The following is a 14654-nucleotide window of genomic DNA, read 5'->3' on the forward strand; positions in this document are numbered from 1 at the left end:
GCTAAACTGCCTTTTCAGTTTTACTTGGAGCTAAACATCACCTGATGTGAAATACCTCTGATTAATCTCCTGACAGGTTCTTTTCTTTAAAAGCAAATGAACAAACCAGCAAACCGACAAACCAGAAATGCAGCCACAGGGGCTACAAATTAGATTGAAGCAAAAGCAGAAGGGAGGGACCCTTATAACCCTCATTGGCTGTATATTCTGATCAAATCACTCTCAAAAATATAGAATATCCTAAAACTTTCCTCCTTACCCACCACCCACCCCCATACAGAGAAGCTGTCCATGGGGGTGTATATGTGTGATTTCGATTAAGGGTTCGAAACAAACGAAAACTCCATGGGGTGTTAACCATCTTTCGCCAAAAAATTGCTTCCATCAATTTTTCTCCTTCACCACCCTCCCCCCACATTTCAGGAAGAAATCTTAGTTTAGCTCAAAATAAGTGTGACTTCCTATCAGCTAAACCCCCATCCTATCCTCAAAATCTGTTCTCTCTCTTAAAACATGCTCTTTAAATATGTTGGAAATGCAAGTCACACATAAAAAAATTGAATTGTTGTTCTCCCTTGTCTTTGAGGGACGGACAAAGGTTTTAATGTTTTTTTAGAAAATAGCCTTGGATCGACCATTTTTTTAAAATTGGTACATCTGTTAGGCAAGGGAGCAGGATATGCAAGAGTGCTGTGGAAATTCTTTCTGTAAAACTTTTGAAGTAGTCACTGGTGAAGCATCTGTCAGAAGTTGTTTATGTCTATCTAATGTTGCAATAATGCAGACACTTGGAGATGGTTTCCTTCCATTTTGTTTGTAGTCAACATCTGGGATTTTCCTCGTGGGACCAAGCACGGGCCCTTGCAATCCCTCTGAATGCTTCTGTTTGAACTCCTAGACCAGCAGGTGTTTTCTTTCCTAATTCTATATGCTTCCCCCCTTTCCTTTTTTCTTTTCTCTTCTTTACTTAGAGGGATGCTCCCTGTTTTGAAGTCGACAGTTTTGAACATATCAGGGGACACCAGCCTAATTGCTTCACATGTACCAGGTACTTGTTATGGCTTATGTCAAAGGCTGAACCAGATGGAAAGAGAGAAGGGATGGCTTTAATTGAAGGAGAAAATAAGCATGAAACGAAATGAGGCATGCAAGCAGAGCAAAGACTCCTACTTCAACGTGCTGGGGAAATCCCCATACACTTGATACTTTAAATGGGTTTAAAATGGTTTTTTGGGGGAACTCCAAGGTTCTTAAGTAAGACTATGCACGGACCACACCGACCCCGAACCGCTTTGTGGCCCGATCCAGAACTTTTGGATTGGGTCTGAACCGCTTTAGGTCGATCCGACCCTCCCCTGCTCCACTCCACGGAGTGAGATCCGGAGGGCCGGATTGAGATTTTGCCCCCTATTCCCCACTTACTTGCCTCTGAGGTGGATGGTGGTAAGTAGGGAAGGGAGGACAAAATGGGGGCTGAATAGGCCCCCTGCCCCCTTACCTGGCTCCGCTGCTGTCACCGCATAGTCTGCGGCGGCAGCGGTAAGCCTCCCTCCCCCCACTTACTTGTGTACATTATGGTCCAGCGCCAGCATCAACTGAGGCCCAGGCTTCAAGCTGGAAGAGGCTGTGGCCTGCTTCCAGCTTGAGGCCTGGGCCTCAGTTGAAGCTGGCGCTGGACCGCGACAGAGGCAGGTAAGCCCCCCTGCCCCCTTACCTGGCTCTGCCACCGGTGCCGCATGGACTGCGGTGGCGGCAGTGCCTGGTGAGCCCCCCGCCCCCCCACTTACCTGCGTCTGGAGGTCTGGATGGAGGTGAACCGCTTCGCCTCGATCCACAGCTCCCCCAACCCGATTCGGATCCGCCTTTGGCGGAGGTGGATCGGGTTGCTCCACTTCAGATTCGGGAAACCGAAATGGAGCAGAGCACAGCCATATTCTTAAGTAGCCTAACAGGAGCTTCTCAATGAGAAGCTCAGTAATGGTGGCCAAGCCTCCCAGAAAGACCACTTGTGTTTCACTATGGATCCTCCCTTGCAATGTTCTGCTGCAAGGGAGTACTGGATGTGCTCAAAGGTATATTCTCAGGTCCCTCAAAGCAAGAGTGAGGCACAACAGGCCTGCCCTTCATCCTGTCCTAGAACATGCCCCAGGATCCTCTACAACATACAGCACAGTTTGTTGCAGAAAAGTCAAAGTATAAACAGATCAAAGGATAAAATTTGATGTATCTAGAGATAGTTGCTATCTGGGAATGGAAGGTACAGTATATGTGAGCTTTTTAATGGACTTTTCCCAGGTCTGAAGAGACCTCCACAGGTAAGTTGTAATGGGCAAAGCATAGGAAGCCAGTTCATCATCTAAAATGTTCAGTTTCAGTCCACAATGGGCCTTGATCTAGTGACCTAAGGAATCTCTGGTAGCTATGAGACCACCCACCTCTGACCAAGCAGGGAAATCAGTTGCACCATGAAGGAAACCATGAAGGTTCTGCAAAAGCCAGGTCAGGCTTGCTTGTTGTTTGAGTAACTAAGAGACTCGGTCTTGTTAGCTACAGATTGTCAGATCTGACGCTTATTATGAGAGTATATAATTTGCTAGATTTTAGCAGCTAGAACAAGGCAACCATAGTGAAATTAGTAAGTGCCATAATTCTCGGAAGCTACACTTGACAGCTTTGAACAGCATCGGGTTCATGTTCTGGCAACATCTGCTAACCATCTTTTTGATGGCAGAAAGGAAACTAAGTTTATTTTTAGCATTTTATTGGGTAGAGGAGACATGTGTCTCATGGCCCACCAGCAACTGTACTTCTGCCGTAATTATCATTCTGTGTCTGCTAATAAGAAACATTTAAAAGTGCTTCCCGAGTAGCAGTTAAGGCATTGAGTATATAAGTTGTTGTACAGTTAGAGGTTTCCTAGTTGCCTGTGAACTCTAGCAAGCCAGTCTCCATATGTTCATTTTAACAATCCCAGCTTCCTTAACTTTCCCCCCTGTTAAAACGTGGCTTCCAGAAGGAAACACAAAGGAAAAGAAGTCCTCTTGTGTCTAGTCTTTCTGACATCTAGGCCATAGCTAGACCTAAGGTTTATCCCTGGATCATCCAGGGGTCAAACCTGTTCATCTAGGTGACACACAGGGGATCCAGTGCTCAGGCAGGGGCGAACCCTGGATGATCCCAGGATAAACATTAGGTCTAGCTGTGGCCCTAGTCTTTCTTACAAAAGCTAGAACTTACAAGATGTTGAGTTCCTTAGGGGGTTACAGGTCATCCTCTTTGCTGAAGACACTCTTAAAATAGGGAATACACATTATGATTATGATTAGCAATGAATGTTGAATATAACCTGGAATAAGGTATCAAACAACTGTTTGTCCTGTAACCTGGCCGAACATTTATTTGTATACTGAAGATGAGTGCATGAACTTGTCCCTATTGAGGCAACCTTTCAGAACACAATCTTATGTGTTGCACTCCCAAGAACGCCAGGCTCTGCCTGTTGTGAATTCTGAAGATCTACACCTTGTGTCAAATCACTATGAATGGGAAATAAAAAGCAAGATATAACACTATGAAAGCTGTATATGGAATGTGGATTGTACTCCAACAGTTATCAATTCACTTCAATACAGGGGTGTGCGCTCTGCACCAAAAATCCAGGGGTATGACAGACCTCCGAAATCATGGTGAAGTCAGAGGGCAGTTTCCACTGGAAACCCACAGTGTAGTTAGAAGATCGTTCAGAGCCTTGAATCGATCTGTAAGTATCCAAAGGATTTTTAGGCGATGTGAAGGCTCATTTCATGTTGATGGATGGCTAACTGAAGTCTTCCATATTAGGAAGACACAGAGGAGTGAGGGAGGGGTAGTTTTGAGATTGACATCTGTGGCTAACCAATAGCCACACTCTTCTCCCTGTTCCCTCTCCAATCATGTTGCTTAGGGGGAGGGATTGCAAATTATAAAAGAAAGAGTCCATAGGATTGCCCTTTCACAATGTGGCAGACTGAACATCCCAGAAATGGGAAAGTTCCATTAGCTTTCTCTAGCATCTTCCTATTTGTGGGCATTTTGAAGCCCCCTCTGCCCTTGCCCCACTGCCTCTGGGGGCAGGGTGGGTGCAGTGGAAGCCTTGCCCACAGCACTGCTGGTGGTGGTGGTGCTGCCACCCTGAGACTGACTGCTGGCAGCCTCTTAAGATCTAGCATACCTGGGATCCCCATCTACCAAAGAAAAATGATCCCAGGCACTAGACTTGTGTTTTGAAGAAGAGTGATGACCAGCAGCCCACTTCCTTGTGAAATAGTCACTCCTGTTTTATCTTTATGTAGTGAGCCACTAGGTGGCAGCTAAATAAGATATTAGGGTATGGCAAGCAAAACGTCTGAAGGAAGAGGCCTAACTGGTATCTTGAAGCCTAAAGTTCTGGCCCAAACACTCAGAGGCCTCAGCTAGACCTAAGGTTTATCCCATGACCATCCCTGCCTGCTCCCGGGATATCCTGTGTGTCATTTACATGAATAGGGATGACCCCAGGACAATCCTGGGATAAACCGTAAGTCTAGCTAAGGCCTATCTCTAAGGTATAAAACTTGAAGACATGGATTTGTAGGACTTCATTTTGTTGACTGATTCAAGTGGGCTTAATTAAAGTCTTCTGTCATACATTCCAACTAGGGAATAAGCCCTGTAGAACACAGAAGGTTTTACTTCCAAGGAAACATGAATAGGTTTCCACTGTAAGGCTGTAATCTTAAACATACTTCTTAGGGAGTAACCCCCATTGAATACACTTCTTAGTAAATATAATAGGACTGTTCTGGTGCCATGGGATATCCTGCCTGCTCCCAGGATATCCTGTGTGTCATTCACATGAACAGGGATGACCCTGGGACAATCCCGGGATAAACCTTAGGTCTAGCTAAGGCCAGAGACACCTTCCAGTACAACAACACTTTTAGTTCGGTTAAAAGAATCACTGCAGTGGAGAGAGAGGAAGCACCTTAGGAAAGGTGCAAAGGCTCTCTCTCCCCATATACTGGATACAATCAGCTTTTATTAGCAAGTTCAGCAGAAGTAAATAGAGCTTGAGCAGAAAGCTTGTTTTCAACGACGGAAATTCTAGCTGACCACAACCTTCTTGTAGCAGGCCTGGGCAACCAGGGACAAATGGAATCTGTCTTGGCAGCTAAGGAAAAAAGGAAGTCTGGCTTAACCACAGATTCTTTCAGTTTGTGCAAACGAGGTACATGTGGGTGTGGGTGTGGGTGTGTCTTGTGAGACACAGACAATTTTTAAAAAGTTACTGCTCAGCTATTAAAACAATGCCCGATGCCTGACCTTTCTATTCAGATTGATCAGATTGATCAAACATGGCTTCCCTCATGTCAAGATGCGTCTTTGGCTGTGACACTAATATAGGGTGACCATATGAAAAGGAGGACAGGGCTCCTGTATCTTTAACAGTTGCATAGAAAAGGGAATTTCAGCAGGTGTCATTTGTATATATGGAGAACCTGTTGAAATTCCCTCGTAATCAAAATAGTTAAAGTGTAGGAGCTATACTAGAGTGACCAGATTTAAAAGAGAGCAGGGCACCTACAGCTTTAACTGTGGTGATGAAGAGGAAATTTCAACAGGTTCTCCATATATACAAATTACACCTGCTGAAATTCCCTTTTCTATGCAACTGTTAAAGATACAGGAGCCCTGTCCTCCTTTTCATATGGTCACCATAACTAATATAAGGTGTTTTTGCTGGAGGTGAAAGGGCTGAGGCCCATATAAGAGCCTAACAGTGCAATCCTATACATGAAATCCCATTACATTCAATTGGAGTATAGGATTGCACTCTAAAAGAATTTGGCCAAGTCATTTAATAGCTGGAGATGTTGCCATGTAAAATACCATGGAAGCACACCAGCCACCTGGGCTGGATCTACACTACTGCTTTAAAGCGCTTTATAACAGTTTTATAGCGCTTTAAAGTAGTTAAAGCGCTTTATAACTGTTATAAAGTGCTTTAAAGCAGTAGTGTAGATCCTGCCCTGTTCATAAATATTATGTATTATTCCCATCAGAAGCTCCATCAATAATAAATAGACACTTTTGATGAGCCAAGATTGATCCTATTTTTTTTTTTTAAAAAAGAAAGCATTATGTATCTGAAACAACTTATGCCTTCAGTTTCAAAAATATGTGTTGGGGTGGGGACTGTGTCTCTCAAGCCAGCAATGAGTGGGTATTCTTAAAAGAGACATATTAAAAAGGATACTGAATGGCCATTGAAATGCATTTTTTATTTCCATTCTGAAAAGCTGTAGGAAATCCTTGGAAGATTTTAGGGATCGTCTTCAAATCAAAATACTTAAAAAGGAGAAACATTTATATTTCAGAGAAAACAACATTAAATCAAAATACTTATTAACAGAGAGGTTTTAGGGAACAGATCCTATGACACCCAATACAGTTTCTAAGGATAATCTCCAAATACAAAAAGTGCAGAACCTCAGGTTTGCGGAACAAATTCGGCCTACCTGGGTTCCCAATCCAGCCTTTGGGGTTCCTCAAATGCTGCTGCTCCTTCCTCTGCCCCATTTTGATGCCTCAAAGAGGTCCAAATCAAGCCCCACTGAAGTTACTTGCAGTGGCATCCTGTTTGTTAAAACACAGAGAGCTTTGCTAGACCTACCTTGGAATCCAGGCCTGTAGAGGGGCCAGGCCGTGCTAGAAGTAGCGCGGCCTGTCGGACCCGTCTACACGTCAGACGCGACGGGATCTGAGAAAGCCCCATCGCGTCCGCCATTTTCTTTTGCAGTTAAAGGGGCTGCGTGTGCAGGAGCACACCAGCGCTAAAGGTAGGGATTTTTTTTTAAAGAAAATTGGGTTCCCTGCTCCCCCTTCCCCCGATTCCCCCCCCCCCCGGCGATCTCCCCTGGCCTCTGATCCCCTCGGTCTTCCCTGCCCTTCGATCCCCCCGATCTCCCCTGGCCTCCATTTCCCACCCCCGATCTCCAGTAGTCCTCCATTTCCTGCCCCCCGATCTCCCGTTGGTCACGATTCCCACCCCTCCATGTACCTTAGGCCGCAATTCCTGCCCCCCATGTCCCCACCCTAGCCCTGATGGCCGCAGTGCTCCTGTGGAGCACTGTGGCTGGTCCGCCGCTTTTCCTGGCTACTCAGGAGTAAATACCCCAGGCCGCAGGAAAAAATGGGCTAAAAGAGGTGCTAGTTACCCCGGGCCTCGCACCAGGCTAAAGCCTCATCTAGCAAGGCCCAGAGATTCAGGAAAGGGTCACAGATGTAACCAAAGAGAGCAACAGACACTGAAACACCTACCTGGTTCTCACTTTGTTGTCTTGAATTAATTAACTCTGTATTTCCATTTTTCTTTGGAGATTCTCCAGTTTGACGCTGGCAAGTGGTCAGATTTAAGACCTGCAAATGTCTTCTGATGCGTTAGATTTTTTCCGCCTTCCAATGAAAATAAAGCTGATTAAACTGATAATTCCTCCTTGAGAATGACACTTTCTTACCAGGAGATTTTTTTAAAAAAGGATCTCACTTGAGAAAATTCAGTTGCATGAGCTCCAAAGTTGACCAATACCCTTAAGCTCCAACGATGTTTTTGTAAAATCATAGCCACAGGAGAAATTGTAATTAATCAATTTACTATCAATAATTATATCTTTCCTTTCCATGAATTTTGACCCAGGTGGGTCCAACAACAACAAAAATTCAAAACCACAACAAGACAATTGGAGACCAAAAGTAAAATATCATATTCAGTCTTTAAATATTGCTGAAATTACTCCACATTAGTCTGTTCAAAGTTTCAGAGAGGAAAAGTTCTCCAGTTCCTTGACTGGGGAGAGCTGCTGCTTCTCACCTGCAAACAGAAGTCCTGCTTGGAAGAACAATGTCTTGGGCAATCTTTGCCACCTGTTAAGTTCAGCAGTAATTTTTTTCTGTCTGGACCAAAGTGCAGTGACAAGCATGTTGCTGAGTTCTTTATGTTCCATGAGGTTCAAACATCTCAACAATGCTTTGATGGCACTCCTCCTACCTCATTCTTACATTTTATCACTTACATTTTGTCTCTCACCTGTCAAACTGAAATAGCACCCATAGGAACTTACACAGCAGGAAACCCAATAAATATCCACTAAAAATATACTTACAATAACACAGAGAGTAACATGACATTGGTAGACCATCCATGTCCTTGTCAACAGGGAATAGGAAGACCATTAGATTGCATCCAGTTACTCCATTGTATTCAGACAAAGAGTCCTATGGCACCTTAAAGGTGAACAAATATGTGGTGGTATATAGATTTGCAGATGTTCAGATGTATATTTTGAAATTTTGGGAAGGAGAATAAGAATTATTTCTTACCTGATGATGAAAGTGAGCGACTCCCCACAAGACAAATTCCTGCTTCTCTCCTGGTTTTGTAAATTGCACTCTGAAAGGACACTGGAACCATTCCGTTTTCAGAAGTTCAAAAATGTTCATAGCCTGTGCATTTCTCAGCTGAGATGTACTGATTGAACTACTTGAAGTGTTACAGACATAAGAAAAGAGAGTGGTAGACATTGAAACACCTACCCGGTTCTCACTTTGTAGTCTTGGATTTAATTAATACTGTATTTCCATTTTTCCATTTTGCTTTGGAGATCCTCTACTTGCCTCCATTTTCATCCTGGCCAGTACTCAGATTTAAGATCTCCAAATGTCTTCTGCTGCATTAGATCCCCCCCCCCTTCCAACTGAAAAAAATAAACCTGATTATGTGAATAATTTGTCCTTGAGAAAGAGTCTTCCTTACCAGGAGGTTAAAAAAATGATCCACTTGAGAACGTCCAGTTGCATGAGCTCCAAATCTTTGGGCCAATCTCCTCACACAGATACTAAGCTCCAATGTTGAGTTTTTATAAAAACAAAGCCACAGGTGAAATTGTAATTCATTCATTTTCTATCTATATTTATATCCTTCCCTTCCACAAATCATGACCCAGGTGGGTTAAACAACAACAACAACAAAAACAAAACCACAAGAAGTTAAAGACCAAAAGTAAAATATCATATTCAAAAATGATATTAATGATGTTAAGGAAGAGATAAAATGCTTACCTCTCATACTTGAGAATGAAGAGCAAAAATGGATTTCTCAATTAATTTTCTGGCCATCTTATTTTTTTCATTCTAGCTTCAGTCCTTTCTGAAATTACTCCACATTAGTCTGTTCAAAGTTTCAGATATGAAAAGTTCTCCATTTCCTTGACTGGGGAGAGCTGCTGTTTCTCACCTGCAAACAGAAGTCCTGCTTGGAAGAACAATGTCTTGGGCAATCCTTCTCACCTGTTTTGTTCAGCAGTAATTTTTCCATCTGGACAGAAGTGCACTGACTATCATGTTGCTGAGTTCTTTAGGTTCCATGGGGTTCAAACATCTCAACAATGCTCTGATGGCTCTCCTCCTGCCTCATTCTTACATTTTGTCTCTCACCTGTCAGACTGAAACAGCACCCATAGGAACCCACACAGCAAGAAACCCAATAAATATCCAGAAAAAACATACTTACAATAACACAGAGAGTAACATGACATCCACGTCTTGTCAACAGGGAAAAGGAAGACCATTGGATTGCATCCAATTACTCCATTGTATTCCGGCAAAGAGTTCTACAGCATCTTAAAGATGGACAAATGTATGGTGGTATATAGATTTGCAGATGTTTAGATGTATAGTTTGAAATTTTGGGAAGGAGAATAAGAATTATTTCTTACCTGATGATGAAAGTGAGTGACTCACCAAAAGACAAAATCCTGCTTTTCTCCTGATTTTGTAAATTGTACTCAGAAAGGACACTGGATCCATTCCATTTCCAGAAGTCCCAAAATGTTCATTGCCTATGCACCTCTTGGCTGAAATGTACAGTAGACACTGAAACACATACCTGGTTCTCACTTTGTAGTCTTGGATTTAATTAATACCGTATTTCCATTTTTCTATTTTGCTTTGGAGATTCTCTACTTGCCTACATTTTCATCCTGGCCTGTACTTGGATTTAAGATTTCCAAATGTCTTTTGATGCATTAGATTATTTCCCCTTTGAACTGAAAAAAATAAACCTGATTATGTGAATAATTTGTCCTTGAGAAAGGCTCTGTTAACTTGGAACCCCCCAACCTAGAATCTTTTCCAAACATATGCCAAAGTTTTGTGCTAGATTTGTGCCATTTTGTGCTGCAAACCCCAAGTTTTGTGCCGCCACCAACAGCTGTGTATTGATACTTCAAGCGGGGGTTCGTAGTTAACACACCAAAAAATGAACTTTGTCATAATACCTCCAAACCGGTGCCAAAGTTTTGCGCTAGTTTTGTGCTGCAAGCCCCGAGTTTTGTGCCGCCACCAACAGCTGTGTATTGATACTTCAAGCGGGGATTCGTAGTTAACACACCAAAAAATGAACTTTGTCATAGAACCTCCAAACTGGTGCCAAAGTTTTGTGCTAGTTTTATGCCATTTTGTGCCACCACAGGAAGCCGGGAAACGACATACCCTTAGGTGTGGTCTGGTGGATAAGAAAAATTTCACATTCTCAGATCCACTTCAAACTGGTGCCAAAAATTAGAGCTAGTTTTGTGCCATTTTGTGCCACAAACCCCGAGTTTTGTGCCGCCACCAACAGCTTTGTATTGATCCTTCAAGCGGGGGTTCGTAGTTAACACACCAAAAAATGAACTTTGTCATAATACCTTCAAACCAGTGCCAAAGTTTTGCGCTAGTTTTGTGCCATTTTGTGCCACAAACCCGAGTTTTCTGCCACATCCTAAATTGTGTAAACGACATGCCGCTAGGTGTGGTCTGATGGATGAGAAAAATTCAGGTTCTCAGATCTACTCCAAACCGGTGCCAAAGTTTTGTGCTAGTTTTGTGCCACAAACCCTGAGATTTGTGCCACCACCAACAGCTGTGTATTGATACTTCAAACGGGGGTTCGTAGTTTTGTGCTAGTTTTGTGCCGTTTTGTTCCACAAACCCGAGGTTTTGTGGCACCCCAGGAAGCCGGGAAACGACATATCCTTCAGTGTGGTCTGGTGGATGAGAAAAATTTCACATTCTCAGATCCACTGCAAACTGGTGCCAAAAATTTGTGCTAGTTTTTTCCATTTTGTGCCATAAACCCCGAGTTTTGTGCCACCCCAGGAAGCCGGGAAACGACATACCCTTTGGTGTGGTCTGGTGGATGAGAAAAAATTCACATTCTCAGATCCACTCCAAACCGGTAACAAAAATTAGTGCTAGTTTTGTGCCATTTTGTGCCACAAACCCCGAGTTTTGTGCCGCGTCCTAAAGAGTGAAAATGACTTACCTTTAGGTGTGGTCTAGTAGATGAGAAAAATTTCAGGTTCTCAGATCTACTCCAACCGGTGCCAAAGTTTTGTGCTAGGTTTGTGCTGCAAGCCCCGAGTTTTGTGCCGCCACCAACAGCTGTGTATTGATACTTCAAGCGGGGATTCGTAGTTAACACACCAAAAAATAAACTTTGTCATAGAACCTCCAAACTGGTGCCAAAGTTTTGTGCTAGTTTTATGCCATTTTGTGCCACCACAGGAAGCCGGGGAAACGACATACCCTTAGGTGTGGTCTGGCGGATGAGAAAAATTTCACATTCTTAGATACACTCCTAACTGGTGCCGAAAATTAGTGCTACTTTTGTGCCATTTTGTGCCACAAACGGGACTGGTTTGGAGGTTCTATGACAAAGTTCATTTTTTGGTGTGTTAACTATGAACCCCAGCTTGAAGTATCAATACACAGCTGTTGGTGGTGGCACAAAACTCGGGGTTTGTGGCACGAAACGGCACAAAACTTGCACTAATTTTTGGCACCCGTTTGGAGTGGATCAGAGAATGTGAAAGTTTTCTCATCCAGCAGACCACACCTAAGGGTATGTCATTTCCCATCTTCCTGGGGTGGCACAAAACTTGGGGTTTGCGGCACAAAATGGCACAAAACTAGCACAAATTTTTGGCACCAGTTTGCAGTGGATCTGAGAATGTGAAATTTTTCTTATCCACCAGACCACACCTAAGGGTATGTCGTTTCCCGGCTTACTGGGGTGGCACGAAACTCGGGGTCATGCCACGAAACGGCACAAAACTAGCACTAATTTTTGGCACCAGTTTGGAGTGGATCTGATAATGTGAATTTTTCTCATCCACCAGACCACACATAAGGGTATGTCATTTCCCGCTTCCTGGGGCGGCACAAAACTCGGGGTATGTGGCACAAAATGGCATAAAAATGGCACAAAATGGCATTGTGTTTTTAACCTGTTGGGTGTTTTATTGTGGTTTTAATTTTTGTGAACCACCCAGGGAGCTTCAGCTATTGGGCGGTATAAAAATGTAATAAATAAATAAATAAATAAATAAAACTAGCACAAGACTTTGGCACCGGTTTGGAGGTTTTGTGACAAAGTTCATTTTTTGGTGTGTTAACTACGAAACCCCGCTTGAAGTGGATGAGAAAAATGTCATTTCCCGGTTTCTTGGGGTGGCACAAAACTCGGGGTTTGCGGCACAAAATGGCACAAAACTAGCACAAATTCTTGGCACCAGTTTGCAGTGGATCTGAGAATGTGAAATTTTTCTCATCCACCAGACCACACCTAAGGATATGTCGTTTCCCCGGCTTCCTGGGGTGGCACAAAACTCGGGCTTTGTGGAACAAAACGGCACAAAACTAGCACAAAACTTTGGCACCAGTTTGGAGTAGATCTGAGAACCTGAAATTTTCCCATCTACTAGACCACACCTAAGGGTATGTCATTTTCACACTTTAGGATGCGGGACAAAACTCGGGTTTTATGGCACAAATGGCACAAAACTAGCACTAATTTTTGGCACCGGGTTGGAGTGGATCTGAGAACGTGAAATGTTTATCATCTACCAGACCACACCTAAGGGTATATCGTTTCCCGGCTTCTTGGGGCGGCACAAAACTCGGGGCTTGTGGCACAAAACGGCAAAAAATAGCACAAAAGTTGGGCACTAGTTCGGAGTGGATCTGAGAACGTGAATTTTTTCTTCTTGGATCCACATTCCAGGATCCACTCCAAACCAGTGCCAAAGTTTTTTGCTAGTTTTGTGCCGTTTGTGCCGCAAACCCCAAGTTTTGTGCCGCCCCAAGAAGCCGGGAAATGCCATACTCTTAGGTGTGGTCTGGTGGATGAGAAAAATTTCACGTTCTTGGATCCACTCCAAACCAGTGCAAAAGTTTTGTGCCGTTTTGTGCCGCAAACCCCGAATTTTGTGCTGCCACCAACAGCTGTGTATTGATACTTCAAGCGGGGGTTCGTAGTTAACACAACAAAAAATGAACTTTGTCATAGAACCTCCAGACCAGTGCCAAAGTTTTGTGCTAGTTTTGTGCCGTTTGTGCCGCAAACCCCATGTTTTGTGCCGCCCCAAGAAGCCGGGAAATGCCATAACCTTAGGTGTGGTCTGGTGGATAAGGAACATTTCATGTTCTCAGATTCACTCCAAACTGGTGCCAAAAATTAGTGCTAGTTTTGTGCCATTTGTGCCATAAACCCCGAGTTTTTTGCCGCCACCAACAGCTGTGTATTGATACTTCAAGCGGTGGTTTGTAGTTAACACACCAAAAAATGAACTTTGACATGGAACCTCCAAACTGGTGCCAAAGTTTTGTGCTAGTTTTGTGCCAAATTGTGCCGCAAACCCTGAGTTTTGTGCCGCCCCATAAGCCGGGAAACAACATACCCTTAGGTGTGGTCTGGTGGATGAGAAAAATTTCACATTCTCAGATCCACTCCAAAACGGTGCCAAAATTTAGTGCTAGTTTTGTGCCGTTTCGTGCCACAAACCCCGAGTTTTGTGCCACATCCTAAAGTGTGAAAATGTGACACCATTAGGTGTGGTCTTGTGGATGAGAAAAATTTTACTTTCTCAGATCCACTCCAAACCAGTGCCAAAGTTTTGTGTTATTTTTTTGCCGTTTGTGCCACAAACCCCGAGTTTTGTGCCACATCCTAAAGTGTGAAAATGACATACCCTTGGGTACAAAACTAGCAGAAAACTTTGGCACTGGTTTGGAGTGGATCCAAGAACGTGAAATTTTTCTCATCCACCAGACCACACCTAGGGGCATGTCAATTTCACACTTTAGGATGTGGCAGAAAGCTCGGGGTTTGTGGCACAAAATGGCACAAAACTAGCACTAATGTTTGGCACTGGTTTGCAGTGGATCTGAGAATGTGAAATTTTTCTCATCCACCAGACCACACCTAAGGGTATGTCGTTTCCTGGTGTCCTGGGGCGGCACAAAACTCGGGGTTTGCGTGACAAAATGGCACAAAACTAGCACAAAACTTTGGCATATCTTTGGAAAAGATTCTAGGTTGGGGGGGGGGGTCCAAGTTAACAGAGCTCTTGAGAAAGAGTCTTCCTTACCTGGAGGTTAAACAAATGATCTACTTGAGAACGTCCAGTTGCATGAGTTCGAAATCTTTTGGCCAATCTCCTCACACAGATACTAAGCTCCAATGTTGAGTTTTTATAAAAACAAAGCCACAGGTGAAATTGTAATTCATTCATTTTCTAACAATATTTATATCCTTC

The sequence above is a fragment of the Elgaria multicarinata genome, chromosome 9 (assembly GCF_023053635.1).
Source record: "Elgaria multicarinata webbii isolate HBS135686 ecotype San Diego chromosome 9, rElgMul1.1.pri, whole genome shotgun sequence".
NCBI classification, from domain to species: Eukaryota; Metazoa; Chordata; class Lepidosauria; order Squamata; family Anguidae; genus Elgaria; species Elgaria multicarinata.